The sequence below is a fragment of the Chlorocebus sabaeus genome, chromosome 3 (genome assembly GCF_047675955.1).
Source record: "Chlorocebus sabaeus isolate Y175 chromosome 3, mChlSab1.0.hap1, whole genome shotgun sequence".
In the NCBI taxonomy this organism is placed as follows: domain Eukaryota; kingdom Metazoa; phylum Chordata; class Mammalia; order Primates; family Cercopithecidae; genus Chlorocebus; species Chlorocebus sabaeus.
The window spans coordinates 68,392,733-68,416,664 of NC_132906.1; the positions used below are offsets into that span (position 1 = coordinate 68,392,733).

General features: G+C 33.7%; 1 long non-coding RNA gene and 2 pseudogenes across 1 annotated transcript; all 3 read left to right on the top strand.

Annotated features, from left to right (window-relative positions):
- The first annotated feature begins 12,174 nt into the window (after positions 1–12,174).
- On the top strand, positions 12,175–18,126 carry LOC103214638 (uncharacterized). The gene is made up of 4 exons (XR_489652.3): positions 12,175–12,297; positions 15,083–15,124; positions 16,906–17,069; positions 17,576–18,126. It is a non-coding gene; the product is annotated as an uncharacterized lncRNA (long non-coding RNA).
- Positions 18,127–18,925: 799 nt separating this feature from the next.
- On the top strand, positions 18,926–20,414 carry LOC103214639 (probable ATP-dependent RNA helicase DDX6 pseudogene; annotated as a pseudogene).
- Positions 20,171–22,774, top strand: LOC140711440 (probable ATP-dependent RNA helicase DDX6 pseudogene; annotated as a pseudogene).
- The last annotated feature ends 1,158 nt before the right edge of the window (positions 22,775–23,932 follow it).

The following is a 23,932-nucleotide window of genomic DNA, read 5'->3' on the forward strand; positions in this document are numbered from 1 at the left end:
GGTCTTTAAAGCCTAATCTTTTGTTTTGTTGGACAAGTATATGCTATGGGTCCTGGAAATACAGCAGTGACAAAACCATCATATTTCTTGCGATGATTCTGGTGAACACAAGAGAATCATGTACATGAATTTTAACCTACACCAGTCATCTCAATAAGCACTACAGAGGAAACCAAACAGGGTAAGGGGATCCAAAATGCTGGGGCAGGGAAAAAGTGAGTTGTGGTCAGGAAATGACTCATGATAAGCTAAGATATGTAGAATAAAGAGTGCAAAAAACATGACGATATGTGGAAAGAGTGAGAATTAAAATAATAATCACAACTTTAAAAGAGAGAACCTCATTGGTATCCAGCAAAGAGGCTAGTGTGATTGACGTATCAACTATCAAGATAGAGTGTTAGTAGATGAATCCATAAAAATGAGGGTAAGGATCGTGGAGAAATATCAGCCCTTTTAAGTACTGTGGATTTTATTTCCATTCAAAGGGGAAATATTGTAGGAATTCAAACAGAGAGGAGACATGATCTGACCTGAGATTTTCAGTGGATCATTTGGCTGCATCGTGAGGAAAAGATCATAGGTAAGGAAGGACAGCAGCAAATACACTAGTTAGGCACATTGACAAAAATCTAGGTGAGATGCTGCAGTATTTGGACCAGCATTACAGCAGTAGAGAAGCAGTTTGGGACTTACTATGTACATGGAATATGGCCTCAGATGACCTGACTTCTAAATCTGATTCTTGAGCACAGTGACATGATATTGAGAAACGTATACAATCTCTCTTAGGCTAAGTAACTTCATCCGTAAGTGAAGTCTATGTATCTAAACATGAGGTAATCACAGTAAAGTGTAAGACACAATACTGAGTGTAGAATAAAAGTTGAATAATTTATTAAGTTTATTTAATATAAGATAGAATGGATTAAAATGGTTGAGAAAGGAAATATAATAAATGTACTAAAAAAATGCTGGATTGCAAACTTTTAAAAGGGCACATTTTATGGTATAAAAATTATTCAATAATAAAAGGAAACAAAAATGAACCACAGTAATTTTCTGTATATACATTTTTATATACATCTTTTGGAGTTATATTAATGTTTTACATACTACTATAAATCACAAAAGCAAAAGAAAACTCTAAATGGAATATAAATAGAAACAAATTACCATATTTTAAATAAATAACTTAACTACACCACCCAGAACTAGGGAAAAGGAATTAATTCAAAATTTCGAAATATAGCATTTTGACCATCCAAACTCAGGCTAATGCCAAAGGGAATATAAGCAAATGTAGTTCAATTAGTACATTTGTTACTTAGAGTGTGTTATCTAATAATTTTGAAACTATTTGCATATTCTAGGATTGAAAGAATAATTAAATATGCCATGGCTAAGTAAATATTAAATATATTGGAGGTATCATTATGCAATCTTGTTAGGACAAGCAAAATAGATTTAAATGTATAAATGTGTATTAAGAGGATATTAGAATTAAGTAATAGATTATTTTAACTATTAGTCTGTTTTCAATTATATTTTATTTTTCATGACCTGTATCCATCCTATTCCTCTTAAAATTCAGCTGTAATTTTTATAACATAAAATCACATAACAATAACATGTTTGATGACTATTCTGCTACAAGTCTCTTTGTTATATAACTCAATTTTTCATTTCTATTCACTGTAAAACATAAGCAATCTTGATAATATATAACAAGACAGCAAATGTGAAGTAGATCTCAGCTTTAAATTTTGTGCTATGACTCACATGAAGAAATACTGATCTGATCATAACACACACACGTTTTCAAAAACTAACTTTTATGAAATTACAGTTTTATGGGTTTCTATTCACTGTGTAAATAATAAATCATACACGAAGGATAAATTATAATCTGTGATTTAAGGGACTATATCATGAAGTCAAAATAATTAAAGACGTATAAAAACTTAAATATCCAAATTATAAAAACAAACATCAACATTCAAAAACTGTAGAAACTGGTACCTCATAGAACTGTCTTCTTCCTGTGTCTCAGTATAAATATTGCTTTGACATAAAATATTTCCTGATCTGTCCATATGACATAGTTATTCTTAAACCAGTCACTCTCTACTTTTAATATTTAAATTAATGACATTTATGATGGCATTTCGGGTAAAAGAAGAGTGGACAGTAAAATATACTGGTATTTGCATATTATTGCAAACATAAATCACGAAGGATAAAATACACCGTAACAAGCTTGGTTACCTAGAGAAGATGGAAGGAGATGGGGTGAAAATGATAAAAGTAATGGGAAGAAACATCAGTTTTCTGACTGGCTGTTTTTATATAGTTCTGAACTAACCTTGACTTGGTTACCTGTCAAGTATAAGCAATTGGATATTTGTGTCCCTCCGCAAAATTTATATGTTGATTCAGTAATTTCAGTATGATGGTATTTGGTGGTGGGGTTTTTAGTGTAATTAGGCCATGAGGGTGGAGCCCTTAGCAATGGGATTAGTACCTTTATAAGAAGAAGCTATATAGAGTCCTAGCTACTCAGGAGGCTGAGATGGGAGAATTCTTGAGTCCAGGAGTTTGGCTGGACAACATAGCAAGACCCTTCTCTAAGAAAAAGGAAAATAAATAAAAGGCCACAGAACTAGATAGCTCTCTTTTTACCATTATAAGACACAAATGGAAATCAGCATTCTGCAGTTCAGAAAAGGGTCCTCATCAGAACCTTACACTGCTGCCACCTTGATCTCAGACTTCCATCTTCCAGAACTTTGGTAAATAAATTAATGCTGCTTATAAGCCACCCAATCCATGGTACATTGTATGGCAGCCTGAACTAAGATAGTAACATTTCAAATACTCAAATAAAGAAAACAGTTATAATAAACAAGAATGGGGAATGGGGGGACAATCCTTAAAATCATATTGTAAGTGAGTTACATAAATCAATTACAGATAGATGAGGTAAAGCATAATATCAAATCATTCACTATGATATATATATATGTGTGTATATATATATATAAAATATTCCTGAGGATATGAGCACTCTAATTGATATGCTTTTGTTTATTTTTCACAGACTCATCATTTAGAAAATGTAAAGCTATGATGTGTATATTCAAGGACAAATAAATAAGTAAATATACACTGGATAATATTTTTTCATTAACAGAGGAAAGAAATATGGAAAAGAAGAGAGGATGAATTCTGCCATTTTGTTTGAAACAAAAGAGATCATAGTGAAATCATGATTTTAAAAGTAGAAATCTCTATCTCTGTGTGTTTGCATATGTGCATGTGTGTATGAGTGTGAGCGCACACATATACATACATATGCACGTAGGTATGAATAACTGTGAATGCATGCCTCTGTTTCCTATCTCTGTCCATTAGGATGCCCAAGAAGCAGTGCCACCTCAAAAGCAATGAGCACAATTGGCACTCAGCCTTGGGCTTAAATATTATTATTATTATTATTATTATTATTATTTATTTTTTATTTTTTCCCAACAGTGTCTTACTCTGTCACCTAGGCTGGAGTGCAGTGGCGTGATCTTTGTTCAGTCCAACCTCTGCCTCCCGGGTTCAAGCAATTCTCCTGCCTCAGCCTCCTGAGTAGCTGGGATTACAGGCGCCTGCCACCATATCTGGCGAATTTTTGTATTTTTAGTAGAGGCGGGGTGTCACCATATTGGCCAGGCTGGTCTCGAACTCCTGACCTCGTGATCTGCCCACCTCGGCCTCCCAAAGTGCTGGGATTACAGGCGAGAGCCACCACACCCAGCCTAAATATCATTCTTTAGAAAGAGAAACTAGTGTCCTTGGAGAAATAATTGCTTCCATTGCTGGGAAATATATGTACAAAATGAACCTGAAACATCTTGTGGTGGTAGACAGTAGAGATGTTCTCAAAGAACAATGCAGACATGTATAAATGACAATGGGCCAGCTTAAAGGGACTACCAACAATAAAAAGGTTGACCTAGTGAATGAAATAAGAAACTATTAAACACACTGATATAAAAAGAAATACATACCTAGATAGATAAATACTGAAATAAAGGCTGTAACGGGAATAGCACTCTCTTATGAGAGAAAAGCTATCTAAATCCATGTAGAAGTAATGTGGGATTAGAAAGAAAGTCTCAAAGAACAGTTATACAAATTATTGCATCTAAAATAATTAATATGTTCTAAAACTTTACACATTGTTGTTTCTCCATCATATGTTAATTTAATATACACATATAAATAAATAGCATTTATATATACACATACTAAAATGTGTCTAAGCTATCCTTTCTTGTAAAATCCTTTGGTTATGAACCACAGACATTTTTTATTCTGCTTTAGTTACATTAATATCTGTAAGGATGAGTACACTTTTTTCATCCTCTCATTTATTTGTCTTTCTCTTTCTCTTTTTTCTTTCCTTCTCAAATTATCTTCAAATTTCTTTCTGATTTTTTAAGCACATGTATGATATATTAAATTTCTAAGAATTTATTTTTCTTACAGTATTTTTATAAAATTCTATTCTTTTTTTTTGCACATGCCCAATATTTGTGGATATTAATCATAGATTGAATTAAGTTTTTAAAGTTTTCATCTTATCTCTGAATTTGCTTAGCTTTCTTTATTCTTTCATTTTTTGAGTGTATATTTTTTCCAACTTTCTTATGTTAAATAATTAATTTTGATGATTCATTGCTTTCTATAACATAAGAAATAATAGTTTCTTTATAGAGTCTTAGAATATCTTCCCACCATGTAATTATTAATTCAAAATAATAACATAATTACTGTACAATAAGGAAACCCAGTGGGTCATCATATTATCCACGTAATCAAACATGATGGAACAAATCAACAACTTTTGCCTGAGAAGACCACATATTTCTGCAGTAAATCTGCCAACTTGAATAGCCTGATTTTAGTTATGATAAAATATCAGACAAATTGAGGAGTTTTCTATGAAATATCTACAGAGAAAATAATATAAGATGGAAGAGTGAATTTGTAGACAATATCCAAAAAGCATAAATAATAAAAATAATGAGTTATTATGAAATTAAACTATTCTGATTAACAAAAAAACACTATGGACAAAATTAACCAATTTAGGATAGTTTAAAGATTGTATCTAGATAATCTTATACTGGGAGTTAATATTTAAAATATTCAGCAAATTACTGGCACTAAGAATGAATATACAGAAGCCTGTTGGAAAAATTATCTAAGAATAAGAATAAGTAGATTATAGACAAAATAGGCTAGTCCCTGACAGGTATGAAAAATGTATTTAAACTGAAATTGTAGGCTAATCTAATAATTACTTACAGTATAAATAGAATAAATAAGACTGTAAATAGTAAAGAGACTCATTTATATTCAACAGACTGACAAATATTAGAAATCTGTATAATAACAAGTATTGGCAAGAATATCAGGATATATAAAAACTTTTTTACCATTGCAAGGAATGTAAAATGAATCATTGTCTGATATTATTTTGTCATTTAGAAATGCATGAATTTTACAACTCAAGAGTTCTGCTCTTGGATTCACTTCTTAGTGTAATTCTAACACATTTCATTAGTAGATAGTCACTTTTGGTACTCAACAGTTGATGTCCTCTACGTACCTATCATTAGATGATTGCAGGTGGAAAATGTAGTTTGTATATACTGTGGACAAGCAATGCAACTGCCAGAAACAACACATTAGATGTGGTTACAGGTACATACAAAGTTCTTCTAAACAAATGTTTGGCTGGAAAAAATATATATAACAAAATATCATTTATGTAAAACATAGTCATGAGTCTATAAAAAATACAAAGTCCCTATAAGGGAGAGCAATACGAATTGGAAAAGAGAGTAAAGCTTGTAAGAAAAAAAAAGTGGTAGATCCCTTTCACTGCTTGCTACTAATAATCCTTGTGGAGCTGAGGATTATGACAAATTAACACTCTATGCTTGATACCTATTTAAAACATATCCACCACCCAAAGAAACTAGCATCAATAATTTGGTGTTTTAACAAAAATTATTATTATACCAATTTTTTATTGTTGTTGCAACAGGGTTGCATTTGAAAATTGTATGTACTTGGTGGTGTCTAATAGTATTTATTGCCTAATGATTATCAATTAGAGAGGAGACAATAAAAGTATTTTGTGTTTTGCCAAAAAACAAAACAAAACAAAAACACTTTAAAGCATTTGTGGCATGAGACACAATTGTGATAAGAAAAATGCTTCCTAGCACTGGCAAATTTTAATCTTCATTTATTTACAAAATAAATGGTATTAAATGATATTTTCTGTGCCTGATGTGTGTTTGCCAGTGATTAAAAACAGAGACATCTTGCGTAGAATTCTGATAACTTTAAATGAAGTAAAATATTTCTCTCAGACTCCTAAAGTTTCATGGAAAGTATGGTCAAAATTTAAAGTTTTAATTTTACCAGCCAATTAGGTTTACGTATAGTGTCCCAAAATGTGAAAACATGCAGCAGAGATGCTCTCTGAAAATAAGTATTCCATCCATATCCAAATACGCTGGAGAAAATTAAATAGTACCTCAATTTTTAAATATTTAAATTATTATAAAATAATATGTTAAATATTATATTTGAAACCTATTTACAATTTGTAATGCATCATTTTCCAGATGCTCCGTTGCATTTGGTTGCATTTGTGTTTATTCAAGTCTATTACTATTTTGTATTATCTCAGTATTTTGTGTATTACATCCATGAAATGTTTTGAAATATACAAAAATAATAGCTAGAATTTTAAATATTAATGAGAGTAGCCAATAGATAAATTGAGTAAAAAAAAAACAAAAAACATATCTAGCCCAGAGTACAGAAAAAAAAATAGATAATGTAAAACACAACTGTCTGTTTTGCAGAAAAAACACAATGCTTTAGTTCAAGGTATGTCAGGAATATCATCTTCACATCTTCACATACAATGGTCAGCATATTTTATTTGCGGTGGTTCTCCCCAATGTAATTCTGACTTCCTAGCTTCAAAGAAGAATTCATATGTGCTATAAATCAGAGTTTTTCATCTGCAGATTTATGACATAAATATATGATCATTAGTTATTTACACTCAAGATACAGATTTTTTCATCTAGGTATCTCAACCAAATTACCTTAAAAATTTAAATCACTTTGAAAAATTTGTTGCATTTTATTTAAAAAAAAAACTTTGTATTAAAACCTTAAGAATGATATCATATTTTAAACTGATCCAAAATTTGAACAAACTGCTGTGTACTTACTGTATATTACAACTTTGTTAAAGGCAATATTTAATAATCGATTAAGAATACAGTTTAGTGAAACTTTAAGACAGTTTTCTGTTATTACAAAAATGTTGAGATTACAAATGTAGTCATGCAAAGGGTGTATACTTTTACTGCTCAAATACATTGTTTTAAAATATTTTCTGACATATTGATTAGTTTTTAATCAAAGCATGGATTCCCACATTATGATTGTTTAAAATTAATATATACTTATATAAAGATCTCAGTTGTACTCTATAATCTTAACTTATTAAATTAGTAGTTATACAATATCTCATATAATAAATTAAAGAAAATTTCTTTAATAAATGCAATAAGCTACTGAGAAGTCATGGACAAGTTTAAAATATTATCAATTAGACATTTTATACTTATTTCCTTCTTATAAAGAATATTCAGTGCATATTCTAATGTTTATTGATAAATCATTTACCTCTGAAATAATAAAAAAGTGTCTCATATTACATCCAAAGCAACAGTGGGTATTTTAGCTGATAGTCCTGGCTATATTACTTACCTATTATTTTGCATATTAGAAATCTTACAAAAAGAAATATTCTAAATTTAATGTGAGTTTCAGTATAACACTTTCTCATCCTGAAGACATTTTGCCAAGCCGGTTTAGCTGTGCTTTCTCTTTGTGCCTGCTGTTGGTAATATTTGACGAGATTTGATAGTTTTATAAAAGGCTTCCACTTTTGCTTGGCACTCACTCGGTCCTGCCATCCTGTGAAGAAGATGCCTGATTTTCCTTTGTCTTCCACCGTGATTGTAAGTTTCCTGAGGCATCTCCAGCAATGCGGAATGGTGAGTCAATTAAATTTTTTCCTTTATAAATGACCCAGTCTTGGGTATTTGTTCAAAGCAGTGTAAGAACAAATGAATACATCCATATTATGTGTTTACCTTTGTCAAGATGAAACACTGGCTCAATTCATTGGAGTCTAATATAATCAGTTATTATGTATTTAAAGAATGATGCCATCTCAGGGACTTAGTATTGGTCTCCGTTGCTGGCTAGTTAGTCATTCAGCAGTGGTTGTGGCTAAATCAGTCTTGGGACTTTCACCTCTGCCATCATGACCTCTTTGCTCATGTGCCTATCATATTAGCACGGGATTGACTGAGGACAGAGGCTGACTGATGTCAACTAGCTGAACAATCATGCATAATTTTTTTGTTTAGGTCTTCTTCATTGTTGTATACTATGTAACGGATGTTCATATTTGATAGTAATCGTCACCCTTCATATACATTTCCATAGATCCATCTATATGTCTCTAGCATAGAATTTCTAGTTCTAAATCTTTCAATCTTTTTCCTTCCAGACCCCTGACTCATCCAAGACATCTGTCACTGCCCATGTGTCACTTTATTTTCTAATGATGAATGATTTATCTTTCTACAAATTATAGGTGGCTAATTGCTCAAGCAAAGCACTGTACATCAGAAAAATTTTACATAATGAGTCTCTTTCAAGGCCACTCTAAACTAACTTCAGGTTTTTTTCCCCTCATTCATCAGCTGCTTGTAAAAAGCCCCCTTACAGTCATAGGTATAATGATGAATGAGGCACTGGTACAGCAGTAGTGCATGATGACATGAACTTCTGGGATTACTTCTCATGCAACTTGCTTGTGACCTATGTTCCCACTTCTGCAATATCCTGGATATACCAATGCCTCCTTCTATAAGATTTTTGTTGAGCTCACATGATCATGTAGACAGGGCGGCTTCTAAAATACCCAACCCATGATGGACAATTGTGATGGGGTCATCTGTAGGTAGCTCATAAACAGGGATTTTCTATCAGGACCAAGTAGCTTTCCAGCAGTCCAGTAGACTTTTCTGCTATTTTTTGATTGTTTGTTTTTCCTCAAAAGGTATGTAATCTTCCATGGCAGATACTATGACTTTGCTCCAAATACCAGGGTGGGGTACTAGCTTGTAATTCTCCCGTTGGGACTTTCTATAAACACTGCAGTCATCATATGTTCTCTTTTTCAGCTCTAGCAATGATAACACATATGGAAAAATGATTGCAAGTGGGTCTACTAGTTTTTTTTGTTTTTTGTTTTTTTGATTTTTTTGATTTGCAATAGTCTACAAAGATTTTTGATGATGCATCTGGTTTTGGCAAGTCCCAGACTTGTGAATTAGATGGTGCTATTTCGGGCCACACTACCCCTGAATCCTTCAGGTTCTTTTTTTTTTTTTTTTTTTTTTTTTTGATGGAGTTTCACTCTTGTCACCCAGGCTGGAGTGCAGTGGTGTAATCTTGGTTCACCGCAACCTCCGCCTCCCAGGTTCAAGCGACTCTCCTGCCTCAGTCTCCCAAGTAGCTGGAATTACAGGTTCCTGCCATCAAATCCAGGTAATTTTTTGTATTTTTAGTAGAGACAGGTTTCACTATGTTGGCCAGGCTGGACTTGAACTCCTAACCTTGTTGTCTGCCCACCTCAGCATCGCAAAGTGCTGGGATTACAGGCGTGAGCCACTGTGCCCAGCTGAATCCTCCAGTTTTAAAAGTGGCACCAATTTCTGCTAAACTCCCTAAAATATCTTATTTTAAACAATATGAATATATTGTAAATATAATGTAAATATAAATATAATGTAAAATATATTGTTTTTGATATGCTATCTCAGCCAAAGTATGAGGACAGTTTCAGAGTAGTCCATTTGGCCTTGTGCACTAGGCCTATGAGAAAAGGGCTTATACCAACAACTATGTATGTTAATTACAATATAACCAGTAAAAAATAAACAGAGTGAATCTTCAGATATAGAGGACACTCTGTGAGTTGGATTTTGGCCAGATCTGCATTTATTACTCAAGAAGTCTGAGCTCCAATTTAGCATAAGACCCGGATAATGGCCTAGGTTACTGGAGATCAATGTAGATTTGAAACTTTGGTTCAATTTTTCTCACAGTGTTCAAATATATTTTCCTAGTCAAAAGGTCCCTGAAAAATATCTATAGGTCCCTCTGGGGACCAACTAGGGGAATCAGTATGATTGAATTGACAGAATAGAGAACACAGAAATAAGGTCACACATCTATAGCCAACAGATCTTTGACAAACTTGACAAAAGCATACATTAGGGAAATGATATCCTTTTCAATAAATGTTGCCAAGAAAATTGGATTTCCATGTGCAGAAGAATGAAACTGGACCCGTATCTCTCATAATACACAAAAAATCAACTCAAGATAAATTAAAGACTTAAATAATAGACCTGAAACTATACAAATGCTAAAATAATACCTAGGGGAAACTCTTCTGGACATTGGTGTAGGCAAAGAATTTGTGAGTAAGACTTCAAAAGCACAAACAAACAAACAAAAGAAGAAACGGCACTTAGATTTTACATAGGAAAAAAAAAATCAACAGAGTGAACAGACAATGGCAGAAAATATCTGCAAATTATGCATCCAATAGGGGACTAATACCCAGAATTTACAAGAAACTCAAACAATTCAGTAACAACAGCAACAAAAATAAAAACAACCCCTTTAAAAAGTGAGCAAAGGACATAAAGAGACATTTTTCAAAAGAAGACGTACAAATAGTCAAATTGCATGTGGGAAAATGCTCAAAGTCACTAATCAAAAAATAAATGCAAATTAAAACCATAATGAGGTTTCATCTTACACCAGTCAGAATGACTATTATTAAAAAGACAAAAAGTAGATGGTGAAAATACAGAGAAAAGGGAACACTTATTAGTAGGAATGTAAATTAGTACAATCTCTATGGAAAACAGTACAGAGATTTCCCAAAGAACTAAAAATAGAGCTACCACCATATGATCTAGCCGTGCCACTACTGGGTATCTACCCAATGGAACAGAAATCATTTTAAAAAAATCTGCTTTCTTGAGTTTATCACAGCACTATGTAATACAATACAATACCCAAGATACGGAGTCAACCTGTGTGCCCATCAGTGAATTACTCAATAAAGAAAATGGTATGTATAGAATGGAATACTATTTAGCAATAAAAAAGAATGAAATCATATATTTTGCAGCAACACAGATGGAACTGAAGGGCATTATTTTATGTGAAATAACTCAGAAACAGAAAGTTAAACACAGCATGTTCTCACTTGTAAGTGGGAGCTAAACAATTTGTACACATGGACATAGAAAGTTAAATAACAGACATTGGAGACTTGGAAGGGTTGAGAGTGGAAGGGAGGTGAGGGATTAAAAAAATACTCAGTGGGTACAATGTACAATATTCAGGTGATAAATATACTGAAAGCCCCAACTTAAGCATTATGTAATATGTTCATGTAAAACAACTTCCTTTGTGCTCCTTAAACTGATACCAAACGAAGCTTAAAAAATACATTTACATTTACTATCACATTGCAAGGTCTTTAATCTGGGAGACCTGGATTTTAATTCAGTCAGTATTTTCTGAGCCCAAAAACTGGCTCAGGTCCAAAATTTTGATAGTATGCAAATCAATTAACAACTTTGTTGACTGCCCATATATACTATCTGTTTAACTAAATATATATAATATATATAAAATATATAGTTATATATAAATTATATATAACATATAACTTATATATAATATATAATTATAATATATAAGTATATAATTATATAATGGATAGCCTCATTCCTCCCAGGTCCTTCCTCTTGGTATTAAAATATACTGAGCAAAAACAACAAACAGGCATAGGAAGAACTGTAAAAGTTGGAAAGAAGTTGGCAGACTACTGAAAGACCTTGTGCTTTGAGGAATGACTCAGCAATAGGTCCTTGATTTCCTTACTGGCTCTCATTTATCTCAGACAGGACATTACAGAAGTCTACAAGTCAGAAACTCCAATAGTCAATGACAAATAAAAGCTCAAAAAAAACCTGACTCTGTAGCCAAAGGATTGAGAAAAAATTGTCCTAACAAAACAGGAAGCAGGCTATGGCTTTTGCTGTAAGTACAAATTTGTAAATTATATATCTATATATTATATAGATATATTATATATATAACTATATATTTATATATATACTTTTTTTATGTTTATTTCCTCTGTTTCTCATTCCTTTCTCTTTTCTTGCCTTACTGTGGATTGTTTGAACATGATTTAGGATTTCTCCTTAATTTATGTATAATGCATTTTTAAGTTATTGCTTTGAATGGTTTTCTTAATAGTTGTTCTAAGTATTAAAATATGCGTAAGTATTTTAACACAGTCTACTGATATTGCTGTTTTCTTCCAAGTAGAATAAATGTAAAAATCTTCTAATTATATCCCTTTACCCTGCCCAATTTGTGTTATAATTATTTTAAGAATTTCCTTGACATGTACTGTACACAATATATTTTTAATTTTTACTTCAACAAACTGATGTAATTCAATAAATTTATAAGAACAGTATATTATATTTACCTTTATTTCTATTAATTTCAATGTTCTTTCTTTTCTGAAGTTCCAAGAACTTCATTTAGCTATTTTTTTAAGGTTAGTGAAAATTTGTCTTAGTCTTCTGTCATCCGGTGATGTTTTATTTTGTCTTTATTTCTGAAGGATAGTTTTGCCACATACAGAACTTGCACTTGATTCTTTTAGTACTTGAAACATGCAATGCTACTTTTTTTTTTTTTTTGGACCTACGTGGTTTCGGAGGAGAAATCTACTGTTTTAGAAATGTTTTTTTCTCTATAAATAAGTTGCCATTTCTCTATGAATGCTTCCAAGATTCTTTATAATTATTCTTTATAATTATAATTTCTTTATAATTATAATTATTATTATAATTCTTTATAATTATAATTATTCTTTATAATTAGTTTTTTTAGAGTTAATTATCATGTCTTAGCTTTTTGTTAAGGTTTATCTTATTCGAGATTCATATTCTTAAATCTGTAGATGTATGTCTTTCACTAGATTTGGGGAGTTTTCAGCCACATTTCCTTTGAATATTTTCTGAGACCCACATTCTTTCTCCCAGATTCTGTCCTCTTTTTTAAGTCTATTTACTTCTGTATTGTTCAGATTTGATAAATTAAATTGATCTGACCTCCACTTCACAGAGTCTATTCTCTGTTACCTTTACTCTACTATTGAGTCCATCCAGATGTTTTGGGTTTTTTGTTATCATTGCATTGTTTAGCTCTATAATTTGGTATACTTCTTTTCTATAACTATTATATCTTTATCACATTTTTTTCTTTTTGTATTTGATTCAACAAGACTCATAATTTGCTAAAGCATTTTGTGATGACTGATTCCAAATCTTAGATAATTCTAACCTCTGAATCATTTATTGGATGTGGGAAAGGTGGAGTGAAAGCTCACCTCCCCATTCATCACTATGGAAAATATGGGGGCATGAAGAGAATGGTTTTCTGAGATGGTTTGAAGTATAGCTTGTATTATGAAAAATGTTTCCTGTTTTATTAGGCCAATTTTTTTTCTCAGTCCTTTGGCTACAGAGTCGGGTCTTGTGTATGTGTGTGTTTTGTCATTGCCTGTTGGAGTTTCTGGCTTGTAGACTTCTGCAATGTCCTGTCTGAGATGTATGAAAGTCACTAAGGAAACCAAGGGCCCATTGCTGAGTCATTCCTCAAAGCACAAGGTCTTTTAGTAGTCTGCCAACTTCTTTCTACCTTTTACAGTTTCTCCTATGCTTGTTTGTTGTTTTGACTCAGTATATTTTAGTAGCAAGAGGAAGGACCTAGGAAGAATGAGGCTATCCATCTTGGCCAGTTCTTAATTGTCTTTATAAATCTCTGAGGATCGGGTCTCCCCGTGATGGTCCGACCTTGCTACTTGCCACTTATTATAGTAATTGTATACACCTGGACTCTATTATTCTGGATCCCTGCCACGCACACTGATTATTTCGATAGAGTCCAGAATGGGTCTCTTGCACTCCTACACATACTGTTGGATTTGTCAAAATTGCAAGACTGTAACTACTCATTTGTTCTGGACCTTTCCCAGGATTGTTTATGCAGCTAGGAGTTCTGAGAAATCAGGTCATATTTTGTTCCAGACAAAAAGCCACCTTGCTTCTGCTTGCCAGTAACTTTAATATTAGTCTGACTATGGCTTTTGCTGTAAGTACTAATTTGTCTCTGATCCAGGAGAATCTTGTCCTTTGCTAGCATCCATGAAATTTTGGCAGACCAATGTATTACCTTCTATTAAGGGTAAAATCAATATGTTCATAGCCATTATTAAGCTTATGTTCTTAATAATTTCCTATGTTATCATTTCTTATCTATGGAAGACAGATACCGTGTTTTCTTTCCAATGCATTCCTTTTTGTCTTAGGAAGACACGTATCCCCTGTTTCTTTTAATGGAGCATAACTGCTTGTTGTATATGTTAGCTTAGATAATCATTTGTTGTATATGTATATGTCATAATAGATAACATATCTATTCTATCTTGTTTATTTCTCTGGGCATTTCAAATACTTCTTTCATGGTCTGTCGCATTAATTCTGATGTACTAACTATATTTAGTATTAGATATAACTTTTACAATACATCTAGGAGCCATCTTAGTGTCAACTTTGCACAGTCTCATGGGACCCTTCTCATGGGGAAAGGAAAAGGAAAGAGGAGAGACATAATTTAACAGATGTCTTGTTTTCCAACTGAAGAAAGAAAAACAAGCATTGCTAAGAATGCTGGAAATGGTGGGATTTCTCCTCACTATTTGCTTGGTGTCTCTGCCTCATATTTCTCAATCTTCACTTTTCAGGGGAATACAAACAGCCAAGACCTGTGGAATTTCCATATGCAGGTACACTCTTCTCTCATTTCTAGTCCTACAATTACAACACTAATTCATATCCTTAGTTTTATCTCACCAGGATTGTTGCAATAGTGTCTTAAATAGTCTCCTTATGTTCGGTCTCTTTTCTCAAAAGCAACACATATGCTGTGTTTTTATTTACTTTGGCTTCTTAAAAGTTTCCCATTCTTAAATGAAACGTGCTTAGGCATTTGAGGAACTCCATCGACTAGCTTATGTGGTTCCAGTTGTCATTTATTGCTATTTTACACATACCTTGTGTCACTGATTATTTTTGCCACTGACACTGGAATTTTCAGACTGTTACTTTTCTGAAATTTCTTATCTCTGCCCATAAAATCTCTTCATTTACCACTGTCTACTAAACATTATTACAATCACTTATATTTTCAAACACTGTCCATCTAGTCTGTGTGAATCTGACCTTATAATTTTTTCTTCAGATCATAGTTTTATGCAACTAATAATAAGCTAACCTACATAACTATATTACCTGCCTAAGTCTGATAAGTTACAATTTAAGAGTAGATAAATTTAAATTCTTTTAAAATTATTTTATTAGCCTTTACTGGTGGTAAGAAGTAATTGTAAATGTCAGTTTGATCAACTTATACAGATTCATTAAATTTTTAAAAATCTTGAAGATTTTAAAGCAAGTGCTAATTTATACAATTTTCAAGTAATTGTTTTATTTGGGGGGGACACAAGACCTATTATTCATTTCTTAAATTTTATATATACATTTTGATAATTTTGTAACCTATAAAAAACAAAATATCAAGTAAGTCCTGAAAGTACAGCATATTATTACTGTAGAATATAGTTTTATTGTGAAAAATAAACAGAAAGTGTGAAAAACACAGAATAACTTAAAAGAATGCTGATATAAATATATTTACAACTTGTAAGTTGTAAATACATTTATATTCAATTTCATTTGAATATGATTTGGACACAGTAACTTAAAAGAATGGTGATATAAACGTATTTACAACCTATAAACTAATCTAATAGTTAAAAATATTTAAACATAACTTTATCCAATTTTATTTTTTGTAAATGCCGAAGACTTAGTGTTTCAAATGATCTACATTTTCAAAGATCAATATTGCCATTTTCAATTTTTTATATTTCTCTAAGTTCTAACTATAGTGTATAATATTTACATGTGTTGCAAACACTATTTTAGAAGTTGGAACTTTAAACATCAACTCTGTTATTTTATATATTAGCAGCAACTAATTCTAGAAGTTCCAAAACTTTTGGAAACTTATTTTGAAATGTATATATTTTTGAAAAAAAAATCAGAAAGTTTTAATAAAAACAAAGATTAATTATTAAGTCTTTTATCTTTTAATGGATTCACAATATATAAATTTTATACTCCTTGGATATTATCTTCATTCTCATAACAACCCAGGAAATAAAGTATATTATCATTTGTGAATATATTGACATAATAATAATGATAAAACCTAATATTAATTCATAATTTAACATATACCAGCAATTTTACTATGCTTATGACATGAATCACTTATTTAAAACACTCCCATTTCACGGCTGAAACCATGAATGGTTCAGAAACATGCCTGACTTAAGAGAGTGGAATCTGACTGGAATTCCAGGTTCGACCTTCTCCACTGCCGGGGTTTTAAGACCTACTGGTGCTTCACAGACGTGCAATTATTTTTATTAAGTTGCTATATCCATGTCTATGTCTTTGCATTTTGATCTGCATTTTATTATTGTTTATCGTTTATTTTCAGGGACTTCCAAGTGTAAAGTGCTTATTTTAGGACCTGCAGTGGGAAGGAGACATGCAGGTTAATTTTTTTCTGCCACATTGATCCTACACATTTCTGAGAGACAGAGCAAAAGTTGTGAAGGGGGATCCAAAGTGTCAGGAATCAAAAGCTTACATGGATCAATGGTAAAGACAAAAAACAATAAACTATGAATGTAGGTTTATTTAATACATTGGCCTGACAGATTTAATTTCTGCTCATTAGCATTGTATTTATGATGGTAAAATATGACTTTGAAATATATTTTTTATAAGGTAAAATGCACAAACAATTTTATAGAAATTAAATATCTTTGTTCTCTTCTAGGACTCATGCTGTTCATGAATATATAAACTATTAAATATTAAAACATGTTTAGTAATTCATATTCTATATTATTGTAATTTTAAGTATTTTGGACAAGAATTAAAAATATTCATTTTTTAAGCAATGACTTATTTCTGTTTGTAAAGTTTTAATAAAATGCAAAATCATATTCAGGAAAGATGGTTTAAAAGTTTGCAGACACTTACCATGTGATGGTACAGAGATGCTATTACTGTGACTATGATTGCATTCTCCACACAATTTCACCAAATTCTGATTGTTATGTCTCTATTTACGTCTTTTTTTTTTTTCTTCCTTACAACAGGTAAGCTAATCTTGCCATTCTCTTTGTCCTTCGCCTGCCAGAATGTTTGGAGTCTCTCAAATTAAATCCAGTTACTCTGTAGCAGGTCCAGCCTTGTCAATGCCAATAAACATGGTCCAACAAAAAGCAAGTAAGTAATACAATCAGTCTAAAGAAGAAAACTGGCAGGTCTGCCACGCATTTTATGCTGACCACTGCCCTTCTACTCATCTAGACTAAAGTCACATGAACTACTTCGGCATTTACGTCAAAATATTAAGTCATTGATGTTTGTGTCAACTGAAGTTGAAGTCCCTAAGAATTTTTGTTTTAATATAATCTGCTGTTATGGCCATTTGGTTCTTTGAAATTAATTTCATGGCTTTCACTTGCCGTTATTAGAGGTCACTTGTCAGATGTGGTCTATTTTTCTAGTCTGTCAAAATCATCTTTGTATCACAATTTTGTGCTCTAATATTTCATGTTAGCAAAAATGTAATATCTGTATGCTATCTATGTGCTAAAATTAAGCCAATGATAAATATACCCAATAAACAAAGGTCAAGTTTAAAATATAATTTTTTATTTTGAATACTCTTATTATTCAAAAATCATATTCACAGTTTAAAAATATTTTATTACTGCAGAGCAAGCACCATGTTAGGCAGCATATCTTTGATTTCCCCATGAAATTAAATACCCTTGTTCAGAAAACAAATATATATATATATATATATATTCATTTATATTATATGTGTAGTTCTTGTTCTATTATATATTTAGATAGTTTTCCATATTTCCCAAATAGGCTTCCAAAATATTAGGTTTATTCCATCATTTTTGTCATAAAATCTTTTTAAAATAATATTTAAGAATGTATCAATGTTAACATTGTCCGATAACGAAACCATTATTAGTTACACAAAAACTTCATGATGATAGCTAAACAGACAAACAGATTCTCCCTAACTGAAGTAAAAACTAATATGCAAATTGATACTAAAGTCAGGAAAGGAAAAGAGATGGCTTATGCAAAGGAAATCGATGCTCAAGATGTCTGTAAATCTGTCAGATCAGAAAACAGAACATGCAGCAAACATGAAAATGAACCCCTCTTCTACCTTTTATAGAATATGTTAGTTCACTGATGTGGAAAGAACAGTATCTTTAAATTAGTGACATCAATACAAAATAAAAAATTCTGTTGATTATTTTATTTTTAAAATTAAAACGTTGATTAAAAGCATCAATTATTTAAAACAATAATAAAATTAGTAGACAACACATACAACATATTTTACAATTGTTACATATCTTATTTAATAAATTTATACGTAATTTACTGTACTAAAGAATGCAGCGCTAAGTGAGAATTAACTGAAAGAACTAAGATCAAATGTGATAGTTTAGAATAAACATAGATTTGAGGATCTTCAAGTCAACAATAAAGGACCGAAGGTGCCGAGCGTGAGTGGCCTCATTGATCGACGTGAGTGAATTCAGATACAACTCAAGCTTGCTAAAGGGCTCTTCAAAAATAAAAAACTGATTCCGTGCAAGAGAGCAAAGTTACTGCTGTTTACTGTTCAGAGACTTACAGGTGCTTGCCAGCATTGCAACAGGGACTCATTTATTGAGCAAGACTTATAATTATCTCTTCGTTTGGGAGATCCTAATAAACTGTTACTACAATTTCTCTACTGACTTTCAAAATTTTGAAGTTTGAAAGACACCTTTGCAACTAAAACAGCATAAGCACAGCCAGAAGAGAGAACCTTGTTATAATGGGTCTGTCCAGTCAAAATGGTCAGCGGAGGAGCCCTTTGAAACCCAGTGGTGACCCTGGGAGGGGGCCAGACACAGCAACAGATTACTTATTTGTGTGAAGTGCCTTATGCTGAAAAACACCAGGACAATCAATAATGGCACCCAGCAGCAAGCACAGTTTAGACCACCATTATTAGATGTGGCGACGACTGGAAAAAGACTTTAAAACTCCCTCCGAAAAATCTAAGAATCAAACCTTCAGATGTGACCTCCACAAAAGAAAATGAGTTTGAAGATTATTGTTTGAAACGGGAGTTATTGATGGGAATTTTTGAAATGGGCTGGGAAAAGCCACTTCCTATTCAGGAGGAGAGCAATCCCATTGCTTTATCTGGTAGGGATCTTAGCTAGAGCAAAACATGGAACAGGCAAGAGCGGAGCCTACCTCATTCCCTTACTTGAACTGCGAGATCTGAAGAAGCACAATATACAAGAAATGCTGCGTATTCCAACTAGAGAACTTGCTCTACAGGTTAGTCGCATTTGCATGCAGATCAGGAAACACATGGGAGGGGCGAAAGTGATAGCAACCACAGGAGGAACCAATTTACGAGACGAGGTACTAAGGCTTGATGATACAATGCACAATGCACGTGGTGATTGCTACCCCTAGGAGAATCCTGGATCTTATTCAGAGAAGAGTCCGGGCATGGTGGCTCACGCCTGTAATCCTGGCACTCTGGGAGGCTGAGGTTGTCAGATCACGAGGTCAAGAGATGGAGACCATCTTGGCCAATGTGGCGAAACCCTGTCTCTACTAAAAATGAAAAAATTAGCTAGGCTGGTGGCATGCGACTGTAGTCCCAGCAGCTCAGCAGGCTGAGGCAGAAGAATTGCTTGAACCCGGGGAGGCAGAAGTTGCAGTGAGCTGAGATTGTGCCACTGCACTCCAGCTTGAGCAGCAGAAGGAGACACCGTCTCAAAAGAAGAAGAAGAAAAAAAAGAGTAGCAAAGGTTAATCACGTCTAGATGATAGTATTGGATGAGCAGGCAGATAAGTTGCTGTCACAGAATTTTGTGCAGATAAATGGAGGATATTATTCTCATGCTACCTAAAAACAGGAAGATTTTACTATATTCTGCTACTTTTCCTCTTAGTGTACAGAAGTTCATGAATTCCCATTTGCAGAAACCCTATGAGATTAACCTAATGGAGGAACTAACTCTAAAGGGAGTAACCCAGTACTATGCATGTGTAACTGAGCTCCAAAAAGTACACTGCCTCAATGCACTTTTCTCCAGGCTTCAGATAAACCAGTCGATCATTTTCTGTAACTCCTCTCAGCAAGTTGAATTGCTAGCCAAGATTTCTCAACTAGGTTATTCTTGCTTCTACATTCATGCTAAAACGAGGCAGGAACATCAAAATTGTGTATTTCATGATTTCTGAAATGGCTTATGCCACAATCTTGTTTGCACTGATCTGTTTACCCGAGGTGTTGATATACAAGCTGTGAAAGTGTTAATAAACTTTGATTTCCCAAAGCTGGCAGAGACCTGTCTGCATCATATTGGAAGATCAGGTCGCTTGGGTCATCCTGGCTTAGCCATCAACTTGATCACATGTGATGGTCGCTTCAACCTGAAAAGTATTGAGGAGCAGCTGGGAACAGAAATTAAACCTATTCCAAGCAACATTGACAAGAGCCTGTGTGTGACAGAATACCACAGTGAGCCTGCAGAAGATGAGAAACCTTAACAAGCATGCTTTGACAAACTACAGAAGGCTCGTTTGGATCTGTGACGCATCGTTTTGAGGGGAATGCTCTTCTCTTTGTGGGTTTTTCATGTTTTATTTTGGAACTATGAAGACTTAAAAGAGCTCAGGCACTTTTTCTTTTTTAACTGGTGATGGGAAAAAAGCTGAAAAGAAGGAATATACCTTTTTGGTTCCACTTGTTTGCACTATGTGCTTACTTAACATTACTTGCCCTAACTACTGGTTTTTTTAAAAAAAAGTTTTCTGGGGAAAGGTGACAAGGAAGTAAAAGAAAGAAGAGAAGGGGAGAAACCCTAAAAAGAGAAGAATCTTAATGAACACACAAGCTTATCTATGATTTCAAAATTCTCCAGTAGCTGACTTGAATGCATTTCAACTTCTCCGAGTCCTCATTTGCTTTTTTTTTTTTTTTTAATTATACTTTAAGTTCTAGGATACATGTGCACAACGTGCAGGTTTGTTACACATATACACCATGGAATATTACTTATCTGATTTTTTAAACCTGAAGAGCTTATTACTTATTTGTGTGAAGTGCCTTACGCTATGAGACCATTCAGAATATCATCTTTTAGACACAGCTCAAGGAATCAACAATAGTAACTCTTTCCTTTTTTCTTTTTCTTTTAAAATATTTTGTCTTTTCATTTTAGTTTCAAGTTGATGCCTCTTCCCTTTCTACCCAATACTCAATGAGCCCAGGGCTGGAAGATAAAACTCATTAGTAATTTTAGACACCATTTTCTTTCTCTTTATGTGGATGAGCTGATATACAACTGCAGTTCATCCACACTGTAAATACATGTATTTAAAAAAAAACAATCCTGACTGGGCGCAGTGGCTCACGCTTGTAATCCCAACACTTTGGGAGGCCGAGGCAGGTGGATTGCCCAAATTCAGGAGTTCGCAGCCAACCTGGGCAACGTGGTGAAATCCTGTCTCTACTAAAATACAAAAAATGAGCCAGGTGTGGCAGCATGCGCCTATAGTCCCAGCTACTTGGGAGGCTGAGACAGGAGAATTGCTTGAACCCGGGAGTCACGGGTTGCAGAGAGCCGAGACTGCACCACTGCACTCCACCCTGGGCAACAGACCGAGACTCTGTCTCAAAAAAATAAAAAATAAAAAATAAATAAACAATCTCAAGTAAAAATTTATTCTGGGCTGAGCAGATAAAACATCATCACTCCCAAAGGAAAGAGCAGTCTATCATTGCAGGAGCCGTATGACAAGCCTTTGTGCCCTACAGCAGACACTAAAGTCTGGTTTACACACGCCTCCCATAGCAGTATGGCACTTGATGTATAGACGTGTGAGGGCCTTGACCCTCTTTCCTCTGTGGCAAAACGTGTCCCGTAGAAAAATGAGTGAGTATATTTGTATAAACTTTGTAAATACGTTCTTTTTCTGGGTTTAGATAGATAGATAGACAGACAGATAGATATTTTGGATGAAGGTTGCTGGGATTAAGGGGATTAGAGTGATTATAGGAACAGCTAAAGATGAGAGGGGGCTCAGTGTTACCCAACATAAATTCTAGAAAGTACTTTGGCCTCTTGCTGTAGAAAGCAGATTTCTATGGTTCCCTGTGTTAGTAAAGGACCCCAGCAATCTGGGATGTAGTGTTTGTGGCACACTGTGTCGTCTAGTACCTTTAGAGTAGATTTACCAGAGAGGGCAAGGAAGCTTCAAAACATTGATAATCATATATATATATATATATATATATATATATATATATATATATGGTTTTTTTTTTTTGAGAAACTCTGATTTTGCTTCTTCTCCCTTTCTAAAAGTTTGAGGAATATTTGAAGCTATGCAAATGGGGGCAAAGATTAATCTACCTTGCAATGTGGGAATTCTGTTGAATGGCAGTGTGGTTGAGCAGTATATATATAAAGCACAGATTTGCATTTCAGAATATTAGCCAGTACCAACTTTGGTAATGTTAGCAGTTCTGGAGCTTAATTTTCTGTGGATCATTTCCTCTAGTGTGTAAATGTGTTGCCCTCTGCCCACCTTGATACATAAACTTTTGCAGGAATGGGCAACCTGAGAGCTGTTAACTTTCATGCTACAGAAAGCTGATTGCCATTCTCTTGCATTTTAACAAGAATTGTTGTCTGTTATTTTGTACTGTAAATTGCTGATAAATGCTTTACAATCAATAGTGTTGCTTTAAATTATGCCCCTCCCAACATGCTTGATATTTGGCCTGATCTCCAGGCAAAATGAGTGAGATGAATCAAAACCAGTAAACTTTTTTTTTTTTTAATGTTTTTTCTTTTTTCTTTTTTTTTTTTTTTTGAGACGGAGTCTCACTCTGTCGCCCAGGCTGGAGTGCAGTGGCCGGATCTCGGCTCACTGCAAGCTCCGCCTCCCGGGTTTACGCAGTTCTCCTGCCTCAGCCTCCCGAGTAGCTGGGACTACAGGCTCCCGCCATCTCGCCCGGCTAGTTTTTTGTATTTTTTTAGTAGAGACAGGGTTTCACCGGGTTAGCCAGGATGGTCTCGATCTCCTGACCTCGTGATCCGCCCGTCTCGGCCTCCCAAAATGCTGGGATTACAGGCTTGAGCCACCGCGCCCGGCCTGCCAGGCCTTTTTTTAAATGTTTTTAATTCCATTATAACCTAGTGTACTAGGTTAATGAGGAGGCATCAGGAAAGAGGTAACAGTAACAGTGTTCCTTATTATGAGGGACTAAAAAAGAAAAAAAAGAAAAGTCCAGGCTTTGACCTAGTCCTTAGAACGTCTTTCCCTTTAACAATTCCTATTAAAGGGTCAAGCACCAAAACTGAACCACTGCCTCTACAAGACCGTGTGCAGTA